The sequence below is a fragment of the Bombina bombina genome, chromosome 8 (genome assembly GCF_027579735.1).
Source record: "Bombina bombina isolate aBomBom1 chromosome 8, aBomBom1.pri, whole genome shotgun sequence".
Taxonomy (NCBI): domain Eukaryota; kingdom Metazoa; phylum Chordata; class Amphibia; order Anura; family Bombinatoridae; genus Bombina; species Bombina bombina.
The window spans coordinates 34,807,909-34,820,135 of NC_069506.1; positions in this window are offsets into that span (position 1 = coordinate 34,807,909).

Consider the following 12,227-nt stretch of genomic DNA (forward strand, 5'->3'; position numbering starts at 1 on the left):
AGGGGCATAGTGTGCTAAAAGAGTATGCACCCTAAGTGACACACTATAATAAAATGAACAGGCACGGAAGTTTTTCCAGCTTTTGTTCTGTCTCAGCTGAGTGCATCTCTCTCTCTCTCTTTTTATTTATGCAAATTGCTCTTGGGTCTCCCTAAGAGTAAAAGGGGAAACCAGACGTGGACTCCTTGCACACATGCCCTTAGAGAGATGTGACTGCACCTCACTGACGAGGCCCACAGAAGGCCGAAACGATCGTCTGGGGTTGTTGTTTCTCTTGTTCAGAGAAGAATTGCCTGGTATTTCGGCGCTGGACTGTCATTGGGCAGGGTCAGACTGATATGCTACAGGATATTTTTTCTCTGTGAAGGGGCATAGTGTGCTAAAAGAGTATGCACCCTGAGTGACACACTATAATAAAATGAACAGGCACGGAAGTTTTTCCAGCTTTTGTTCTGTCTCAGCTGAGCTCTCTTTTTATTAAAGGGACATTAAACACTTTGAGATGGTAATATAAAATAATAAATTGTATATAATAAAACAACTCTGCAATATACTTTTATTATTTATTTTGTCCTCTTTGCCTGTAATTCCATTCTGAAATTGTGAGCTTTTCAGTTCCTGTTAGAAATGGAAGTGCAGAACACTGTTAAATCCAGCACAACATTGGCTGCACACTCTAATGACCTATGTATAACTGACCCTAATTGGCCACAGCAGAGAAGGTAACACAAGTTACAGCATGGCAGCTCCCAGTGTTTTATAGACACTAAAACTTTACACTTATTTTGTCACTTTTTAAACAACTAATGAAACTTTAACCCCTTAATGACCACAGCACTTTTCCATTTTCTGTCCGTTTGGGACCAAGGCTATTTTTACATTTTTGTGGTGTTTGTGTTTAGCTGTAATTTTCCTCTTACTCATTTACTGTACCCACACATATTATATACCGTTTTTCTCGCCATTAAATGGACTTTCAAAATATACCATTATTTTCATCATATCTTATAATTTACTATAAAAAATATTATAAAATATGAGGAAAAAATGGAAAAAAACACACTTTTTCTAACTTTGACCCCCAAAATCTGTTACACATCTACAACCACCAAAAAACACCCATGCTAAATAGTTTCTAAATTTTGTCCTGAGTTTAGAAATACCCAATGTTTACATGTTCTTTGCTTTTTTTGCAAGTTATAAGGCCATAAATACAAGTAGCACTTTGCCATTTCCAAACCACTTTTTTTCAAAATTAGCGCTAGTTACATTGGGACACTAATATCTTTCAGGAATCTCTGAATATCCATTGACATGTATATATTTTTTTTTTAGAAGACATCCCAAAGTATTGATCTAGGCCCATTTTGGTATATTTCATGCCACCATTTCACCGCCGAATGCGATCAAATAAAAAAATTATTTTACTTTTTCACAAATTTTTTCACAAACTTTAGGTTTCTCACTGAAATTATTTACAAACAACTCATGAAATTATGGAATAAATGGTTGTAAATGCTTCTCTGGGATCCCCTTTGTTCATAAATAGCAGACATATATGGCTTTGGCTTTGCTTTTTGGTAATTAGAAGGCTGCTAAATGCCACTGCGCACCAACCGTGTATTATGCCCAGCAGTGAATGGGTTAATTAGGGAGCATGTAGGGAGCTTCTAGGGTTAATTTTAGCTCTAGTGTAGTGTAGTAGACAACCCCAAGTATTGATCTAGGCCCATTTTGGTATATTTCATGCCACCATTTCACCGCCAAAAGCAATCAAATAAAAAAAAATTGTTCACTTTTTCAAACTTTAGGTTTTTCACTAAAATTATTTACAAACAGCTTGTGCAATTATGGCACAAATGGTTTTAAATGCTTCTCTGGGATCCCCTTTGTTCATAAATAGCAGACATATATGGCTTTGGCGTTGCTTTTTGGTAATTATAAGGCCGCTAAATGCTGCTGCGCATCACATGTGTATTATGGCCAGCAGTGAAGGGGTTAATTAGGTAGTTTGTAGGGAGCTTGCAGGGTTAATTTTAGCTTTAGTGTAGAGATCAGACTCCCACCTGACACATCCCACCCCCTGATCCCTCCCAAACAGCACTCTTCCCTCCCCCACCCCACAATTGTCCCCGCCATCTTAAGTACTGGCAGAAAGTATGCCAGTACTAAAATAAAAGGTATAAAAAAAAATAAAAAAAAAAATTTTAAGCATATTTACATATGCTGCTATGTAGGGTCCCCCCTTAGCCCCCAACCTCCCTGATCCCCCCAAAATAGCTCCCTAACCCTCCCCCTCTGCCTTATTGGGGCCATCTTGGGTACTGGCAGCTGTCTGCCAGTACCCAGTTTGAAAATAAAAATGTTTTTTTTAATTTTTTACTATTTGTTTCTGTAGTGTAGCTTCCCCCCCACAGTCCAATACCCCACCAGCCAAACCGATCACCAAAATAAACATATTAACCCCTTTGATCCCCACTTCTAACAAAAAAATTTTCTGTAGCGTAGTGGTTCCCACCCGCTCCCTCCCCGTGCACGCGCCCGCCCGGCCTCCCCGTGCACGTGTGCGCGTCCGTGCGCGTCCCCCCGGTCGTCCCCGCCCCCGATCCTGCCCCCCTCCGCATCACAAAGGCCATTGATGGCCGCCACCCACCTCCCACACCGGCTCCCACCCACCAACGAACGTAGCCGTTAATGTCCGGTGCAGAGAGGGCCACAGAGTGGCTCTCTCTGCACCGGATGGCTACAAATGGTTATTGCAGGATGCCTCGATATCGAGGCATCACTGCAATAACCGGAAAGCAGCTGGAAGCGAGCAGGATCGCTTCCAGCTGCTTTCCAAACCGAGGACGTGCAGGGTACGTTCTCAGGCATTAACTGCCTTTTTTTTTGAGGACGTACCCTGCACGTCCTCGGTCATTAAGGGGTTAAAAAAATACATCTACATGTTAGTCATGGACTAATCTTTTCTTTGAATGCATCATTCTATCTAGCATGTATTTAGTGTTTAGTGGCCCTTTAAGGTTTAAACATGCAATACAGATACAGATTTAGCCGTTGTGATATATAGCGTCTTAATTAAACTTAAAATAAAATCAAGTTTCATAAACAACCAGAAGTGCAACTTTAAAATATAAAAAATCAAACTGTAAACTGAATTAGCTGTAACGCCATTGCACATATTACCCAATATATAAACTTTAACAGTTTTCTGTTAATAATTAAAACAAGTATCAAGTAACGCAACACAACAAAAAGTTTCTGCAGCTAGCACAGGCACAGCATAACTTAAACCCATACTCGTGGGTTATTCTTATTTCTATAGGAAGAATCAATTGATTGTTCACAGATTCAAAAAAATGTTGGCAACAAAATTAACACTGCTCTAGAACTTTCAAACTCATTATATACTCCTGGAGTAAAGGTTTATTAACCTGTTTTTATTTATGGTATTAAGGTTTGAACAATCAATACTGTTGTGGTATATAACATGTCTTTATCTTAAAATGAAATAAAACCAAGTTTCGTAAATAAACAAGAAGATAGTCTTGCTTCTTTTTTATTTTTTTTTACAAAAGAGCAGTAATTAGATATGGATTGATTATAACTCCTTACATAACGTGTTAATTTTGACAGCAAATTTTGATTTAGTTTTAGTCATAGTCTTTTGACTAAAATGTCATTTTGATTTATTTTTAGTCATAGGGGCTGATTTATCATTTGTCTGGCGGACATGATCCGCTTTAGCAACCATGTCCGCTAGACATCGATAAATGCCGACAACATACACTGTCGGCATTTATCATTGCACAAGCGGTTCTGGTGAACTACTTGTGCTGTGCCGACCCCTGCCAATTCGCAACCAACTGGCCGCTAGCAGAAGGTGTTAATCAACCCGATCGTATGCGATCGGGCAGATTGATGTCCGCCACCTCCAAGCAGGTGGACGAGTTAATGAGCAGTGGTCTTAAGACCGCTGCTTCATAACTCCTGTTTCCGGCGAGCCTGAAGGCTCACGTGGAAATAGGGGTATTTGGCCCCATTCGGCCATAATAAATCGGCCCCATAGTCTTTTGACAAAAATGCCATTTTAGTTTTAGTCATCAGAATTTCTTTAGTTTTATTCTCATTTTAGTCTAGTTTTAGTCAACGAAATTAACACTGGTGGAAGGGTAATAGGCAGAGTCTATATGACATATAATATTCTGAGCCGGATGTTAATTTTCACCACACTTATGCATCCTAACCAAGAGAGGGGTTTACTTTGCCTGGAGGAGAGGTCTTTATTTAATTCATCCAGGAGGGGCTTGTAATTATGTTCAAATAAAGCGTTATTGTCAGCTGTGAGATAGATTCCAAGGTATTTCATTTTGTGAGGTTGTATGGTCAAGGGGCATGTTAAGCTGAAGTGGATCATGGTTGACTGTGGTGTTGAGATGTTTAAAAGTTCAGATTTATGCAGGTTCAGATGGAAGTTTGAGAGTTTACCAAATTCTTCAAATTCTGATATCAGTGTGGGGAATGATTGAGTGACATTTGTCAGGGAAAATAAAATATTGTCAGCATACACACGCCTAGATTACAAGTTTTGTCGGTAATGCTGTGCGTTGCTAACGAGCAGTTTTTCCTTACCGCTCTCCTACAGTAACGCTGGTATTACGGGTCCTTAGAAACCCGGCGTTAGCCGCAAAAAAAGTGAGCGTAGAGCAAAATTTAGCTCCACATCTCACCTCAATACCAGCGCTGCTTACGTTAGCGGTAAGCTGGCAAAACGTGCTTGTGCACGATTTCCCCTTAGGAATCAATGGGGGAGAGTCGGCTGAAAAAAACCTAACACCTGCAAAAAAGCAGCGTAAAGCTCCTAACGCAGCCCCATTGATTCCTATGGGGAAATACTTTTTATGTCTACATGTAACACCCTAACATGAACCCCGAGTCTAAACACCCCTAATCTTACACTTATTAACCCCTAATCTGCTGTCCCCGACATCGCCGACACCTGCATTATATTATTGACCCCTAATCTGCCGCTCCGGACACCGCTGCCACCTACATTATACTTATGAACCCCTAATTTGCTGCCCCCAACATCGCCGAACCCTACATTATATTTATTAACCCCTAATCTGCTGCCCCCAATATCGCCGCAACATACCTACACTTACTAACCCCTAATCTGCCGTCCCCAATATCGCTGCCACTATACTAAAGTTAATAACCCCTAAATCTAAGTCTAACCCTACCCCCCCCTAACTTAAATATAATTTAAATAAATATAAATAAATATTACTATCATTCACTAAAATATTCCTATTTAAAACTAAATACTTACCTATAAAATAAACCCTAAGCTAGCTACAATATAACTAATAATTACATTGTAGCTAGCTTAGGGTTTATTTTTATTTTACAGGCAACTTTGTATTTATTTTAACTAGGTACAATAGTTATTAAAAAGTTATTAACTATTTAATAGCTACCTAGCTAAAATAAATACAAATTTACCTGTAAAATAAAAAATAACCTAAGTTACAATTACACCTAACACTACACTATAATTAAATTATCTAAACTAACTACAATTAAATACAATTGAAAAAAAAAATATCTAAAGTACGAAGAAAACCCCCCCACTAAATTACAGAAAATAATAAAATAATTACATGTTTTATAAACTAATTACACCTAATCTAATCCCCCTAATAAAATAAAAAAGCCCCCCAAAATAATAAAAAGCCCTACCCTATACTAAATTACAAATAGCCCTTAAAAGGGCCTTTTGCGGGGCATTGCCCCAAAGTAATCAGCTCTATTACCTGAAAAATAAAATACAATACCCCCCAACATTAAAACCCACCATCCACACACCCAACCCTACTCTAAAACCCACCCAATACCCCCTTAATAAAACCTTATACTAACCCCTTGAAGATCACCCTACCTTGAGAAGTTTTCACCCAGCCAGGCCGAAGTCCTAAACGAAGCCGGGCGAAGTTGTCCTCCAGACGAACAGAAGTCTTCATCGAAGCTGGCTAGAATAAGTCCTCCAGACGGGCAGAAGTCTTCATCCAGGCGGCATCTTCTATCTTCATCCATCTGGCGCGGAGCGGGTCCATCTTCAAGACATCCGACGCGGAGCATCCTCTTCTGGCGATGTCTTCAAACAGAATGAATGTTCCTTTAAATGACGTCATCCAAGATGGCGTCCCTTGAATTCCGATTGGCTGATAGAATTCTATATAATTTAGTGGGGGGGGGTTCGTACTTTAGATACTTTTTTTCAATTGTATTTAATTGTAGTTAGTTTAGGTAATTAATTTAATTATTGTGTAGTGTTAGGTGTAATTGTAACTTAGGTTAGGATTTATTTTACAGGTAAATTTGAATTTATTTTAACTAGGTAGCTTTTAAATAGTTAATAACTATTTAATAACTATTGTACCTAGTTAAAATAAATACAAAGTTGCCTGTAAAATAAAAAAAAAACCTAAGATAGCTACAATTAACTATTAGTTATATTGTAGCTATCTTAGGGTTTATTTTATAGGTAAGTATTTAGTTTTAAAAAGGAATAATTTAGTGAATTGTAGTTATTTTATTTAGATTTATTTAAATTATATTTAAGTTAGGGGGGGTGTTAGGGTTAGACTTAGATTTAGGGGTTAATAAATTTAATATAGTGGTGGCGACGTTGTGGGCGGCAGATTAGGGGTTAATAAATGTAGGTAGGTGTCGGCGATGTTAGAGACGGCAGATTAGGGGTTAATAAAATTTAACTAGTGTTTGCGATGCGGGAGGGCGGATGTTTAGGGGTTAATAAATATTTTATAGTGGCGGCGATGTCCGGTTCGGCAGATTAGGGGTTAATTTTTTTTTTGTGTTTGCGATGTGGGGTGGGGCCTCAGTTTAGGGGTTAATAGGTAGTTTATGGGTGTTAGTGTACTTTTTAGCACTTTAGTTAAGAGTTTTATGCTACAGCGTTAGCCCATAAAACTCTTAACTACTGACTTTTAAATGCGGTACCAGTCTTGACAGGAGAGGCTGTACCGCTCACTTTTTTGCAGACTCGTAATACCGGCGTTATGCAAGTCCCATTGAAAATATAGGATACGCAATTTACGTAAGTGGATTTGCGGTATTAACAACTCTGGCCAAAAAAGTGAGCGGTGAGCCTCTTAACACTGCTTTTTAACCCTAACGCAAGACTCGTAATATAGGTGACAGATATTTTATGTTCAGTGTTGTGTATTCTTATGCCTTGTATAGTGGGGTTATTTCAATTTTTTTGTGCTAAGGGTTCTATGGATAGTGAGAATAGAATGGGAGACCATGGGCAACCTTGTCTGGTTCAATTGCTGATAGTGGGGTTATTTCAATTTTTGTGTGCTAAGGGTTCTATGGATAGTGAGAATAGAATGGGAGACAATGGGCAGCCTTGTCTGGTTCAATTGCTGATAATAAATGAATCAGATAAGATGCCGTTGATATTTACTCCTACAGTGGGGTTGGAATATAGACAGAAGATCTGATTTATAAACTGTTGGCTAAAGTGCATTTAAGATAGTGTGGATCTAAGGAATGTCGAACTGACCCTGTCTAAAGCTTTTTCAGCGTCTGTTGATACAAATACTAACGGGGAGTTTGTGTGATGGAAATGAGAAGATAATTATAGGATTTTTAGGACATTGTCTTTGCCTCTCTTCCTGGGACAAAGCCCACCTGATCGGGGAAAATCAGCTTGGGCAGGTATTTATTAATACAAGTCACTAGGATTTGCCCATATAGTTTGATGTCAGTGTTCAGAAGAGAGATGGGGCAAAAGTTTTCTGGTTTGTTCAAGGGCTTCCCAGGTTTTGGGAGGACCACAATGTGATCAAATAACATCATATCTGGAAAGCCGCCTGTTTCACCAATAGAATTAAATACTTGGGTGAGTCGGGGGCTAAAATGGCAGAAAAGGTTTTGTAATATCTTGAACCAAAGCCATCAGAGCGTGAGCTTTTTCCCTGACGGGAGATTTTTGATGGCTTCTAAAATTTCTTTAGTAGATATTGGGGTATCTAGGGAGCGCAAATCTTTTTCGATCCAGGCGGTGGAGATTTAAAGTTGCTAGGTATTTGGTTAGGTTCTGTGGGGTAGTGTCAGGAGTGAGCTGTGTATCTGTATTTGATATTCAATTTTGTAGATTGTAAAGGGAGGTGTAATAAGACTGAAATGAGTCTGATATAGTTTTGCTGTCTGCTTTTGTCTTTCCTTGCGTGTCAATGATTTTGTGTACGTGTGTTTTTAGTTTTTTACTTTGAAGTAGACGAGCCAGAGGGTGACCCGATTAGTTACTTAATTTGTAAAATTGTTGTTTAAGCTTGAAATTGATTTTTTGGTTTATGTTAACAGACATAACTAGGGAGAGACCTGTTTGGATGATGAAGAGATAGTCAAGTCTAGAGAATGAACAGTGCGGGTGAGAGTAAAATGTGAAGTTCTTATGGTCTGGATGAGACACTCGCCAAATGTTGTGAACACAGATGTTACATAGTTGGGTGTGAATGGATTTTAGGGTTCTTTTGGGAATGCTGGACGACCCGCTTGAAGGGGCCGATTTATCAAGTGTCTAGCGGACAAGATCCGCTGTAGCGATCATGTCCGCCAGACATTGATAAATGCTGACAGCATACGCTGTCTGCATTTATCATTGCACAAGCAGTTCTGTAAAAAACGGTGACAAAACCTTCTTTAGATATATCAGTGAAAAGAGAAAATCTAACAGATGGATAGTAAGACTCAAGAATGATGACAGAGTAGTGGAAGAAGATAAACAAATAGCAACCTGTTTAAATGATTACTTTTGTTCAGTCTTTACAACATATGGAAAAGATAGTGAGATTCAATTAAGGGATTTTACTGTAAATGATAATCACCTAGATTACGAGTTTTGCGCTATAGAGGGTGCGAAATGAAGGCAACAAAAGTTGCGCTATTTCACCCCCCATAGCGCTACCATTACAAGTTTCTAAAAAGCCGCATTGTGCGTGCGATATGGTGGCGATGAGATCTATACCGCTCAAAATCCAAGGGCTGAGAATACGTGCTTGTGCACGCTTTCCCCATAGACATCAATGGGGAGAGAGTGTTAGCAAAAAAACTTACACCTGAAGCGCGGAATGGCGATCGCCGTAACGCATCCCCATTGATGTCTATGGGGAAAAAAGTTAAGTTTAAACCTAATACCTTGACATAAACCCCAAGTCTAAACACCCCTAATCTGCGGCCCCTGACATCAACGACACAAAAATAAAGTTATTAACACCTAATCTGACGCTCCCGACATCGCCTCCACTAATAAAAGTTATTAACCCCAACACCGCCGACACTATAATAAAGTTGTTAACCCCTATTCCCCCGCTCCCCGACATCGCCGCCACTAAATAAAGTTATTAACCCGTAAACCTCTGGCCTCCCACATAATCGCCACTAAATAAACCTATTAACCCCTAAACCGCCAGACCCCCACATCGCAAAAAACGAAATTAAACTATTAACCCCTAAACCTAACAACCCCCTAACTTTAAATTAAAATTACAATATCCCTATCTTAAAATAAATTAAAAACTTACCTGTGAAATAAAAAAAAACCTAAGGTTAAACTAACAATTAACTTAACATAACTATTATACTAAAATTAAAATAACTACCAATTAAATAAACTAAATTACACATTAATAAAACCCAACACTACTAAAAATATTTAAGTCTAAAATTACAAAAAAATAACAAACACTAAATTACAAAAAAATAACACACTAAATTACAAAAAATAACAAACAAAATTATCCAAAATAAAAACAATTACACCTAATCTAATATCCCTATAAAAATAAAATAGCCCCCCAACATAAAAATAAACCCTAGCCTGAAGATAGAAGATGACGCCTGGATGAAGATAGAAGACGCTGCCTGGATGGATGAATACCTTGCCGTCTGGATGAAGACTTCTCGCCGCCTGGATGTTCGGTCTTCAGAAACTGTAAGTGGATCGTCATGGGTTAGTGTTAGTTTTTTTTTAACTTTTTCTGGGTGTGTTTTTTTTTAGATTAGGGTTTGGGCTTTTTTAAAAGAGCTAAATGCCCTTTTAAGGGCAATGCAAAAGAGCTAAATGCCCATACAAATGTCCTTTTCAGGGCAATGGGTAGCTTAGGTTTTTGTTAGAGTTAGTTTCTTTATTTTGGGGGGTTGGTTGGGTGGTGGGTTTTACTGTTGCAGCGTCTTTGTATTTTTTTTGAGGTAAAAGAGTTGATTTCTTTAGGGCAATGCCCTACAAAAGGCCCTTTTAAGGGCTATTGGTAGTTTATTGTAGGCTAGGGTTTTTTTTTTTTTTGGGAGGGCTTTTTTATTTTTATAAGGCTATTAGATTAGGTGTAATTGTTTTTATTTTGGATAATTTCATTTGTTATTTTTCGTAATTTAGTGTTTATTTTTTGTAATGTAGTATTTTTTATTTTTTGTAATTTTAGATTTAATTTTTTTTAGTAGTATTAGTTTTTTTTTAATGTGTAATTTAGTTTATTTAATTGGTAGTTATTTTAATTTTAGTATAATAGTTGTCAGGTTAATTGCTAGTTTAAACTTAGTTTTTTTAATTTCACAGGTAAGTTTTTATTTACTTTAAGATAGGAATATTGTAATTTTAATTTAAAGTTAGGGGGTTGTTAAGTTTAGGGGTTAATAGTCTAATTTAGTTTTTTGTGACGTGGGGGGCTGGTGATTTAGGGGTTAATAGGTTTATTTAGGGTGGTGATGTGGGAGGCCAGAGGTTTAGGGGTTAGTAACTTTATTTAGCGGGCCGATGTTGGGTGGCGGCGGAGTAATGGTTAATATCTTTATTATAGTGTTGGCGATGTTGGGGTGCAGGGAATAGGGGGTTAATAACTTTATTATAAAGGTGGCGATGTCGGGGAGCAGTGGGATAGGGGTTAATAACTTTTATTAGTGGCGGCGATGTCAGGAGCGGCAGATTAGGGGTTAATAAATTTAATTTTGTGTTTGCGATGCGGTAGGGTGGCAGAATAGGGGCTAATAGGTAGTTTATGGATTTTAGTGTACTTTGTAACAGTTTAGTTATAAGCTTTGTAGTCCCTCTTCATAAAAAAGGTAATAGGGAAGATTCTGCTAACTATAGGCCAGTCAGTTTGTCCTCCATTGCAGGGAAATTAATGCAAACTCTTTTAAAGGAAATACTTGTGTCTTCAGAAAGACAAAGGACAGCATGGTTTCACTGCTGGAAGATCATGTCAGACCAATGTAACTAAATTAATAGACCAGGGAGGAGCCTTAGATGTTGCATATCTAGACTTTAGCAAAGCATTTGACACCATCCCACACAACAAACTTATTCACAAAATGTATTGCCTTGGAGTAGATGTTAAAGGGACATTAAACACTTTGAGATGGTAATATAAAATGATAAATTGTATATAATAAAACAACTCTGCAATATACTTTCATTATTTATTTTGTCCTCTTTGCCTGTAATTCCATTCTGAAATTGTGAGCTTTTCAGTTCCTGTTAGAAATGGAAGTGCAGAACACTGTTAAATCGAGCACAACCATTGGCTGCACACTCTAGTGACCTATTTATAACGGTCCCTAATTGGTCACAGCAGAGAAGGTAACACAAGTTACAACATGGCAGCTCCCAGTGTTTTATAGACACTAAAACTTTACACTTATTTTGTTACTTTTTAAACAACTAATGAAACTTTAAAAAATACATCTACATGTTACTCATGGACTAATCTTTTCTTTGAATGTATCATTCTATCTAGCATGTATTTAGTGTTTAATGTCCCTTTAAGATTGTTAAGTGGGTAGAATGCTGGCTTAAAGATAGACGACAGAGGGTTTCAATTAATTGAGTACATTCAAATGAGGCGTCAGTTACTAGTGGTGTTCCCCAATGGTTAGTTCTTGGGCCTGATTTTTTTAACATGTTCATAAGTGATATTGGAAGTGGGCTTAATGGGAAGGTTTGTTTGTTTGCTGAAAATTTGTAACAGAGTTGATGTTCCAGGAGGGGTGGATCAAATAAACAGTGATATTAAAAAACAACAGGACTGGTCAAATAAATGGGATCTAAAATGTAATATTATCAAGAGCAAAATTATGCATATAGGATCCAAAATCTCAAAGGCCAATTATAGTCACAATAGTACATTACTGACTGAAGAAGT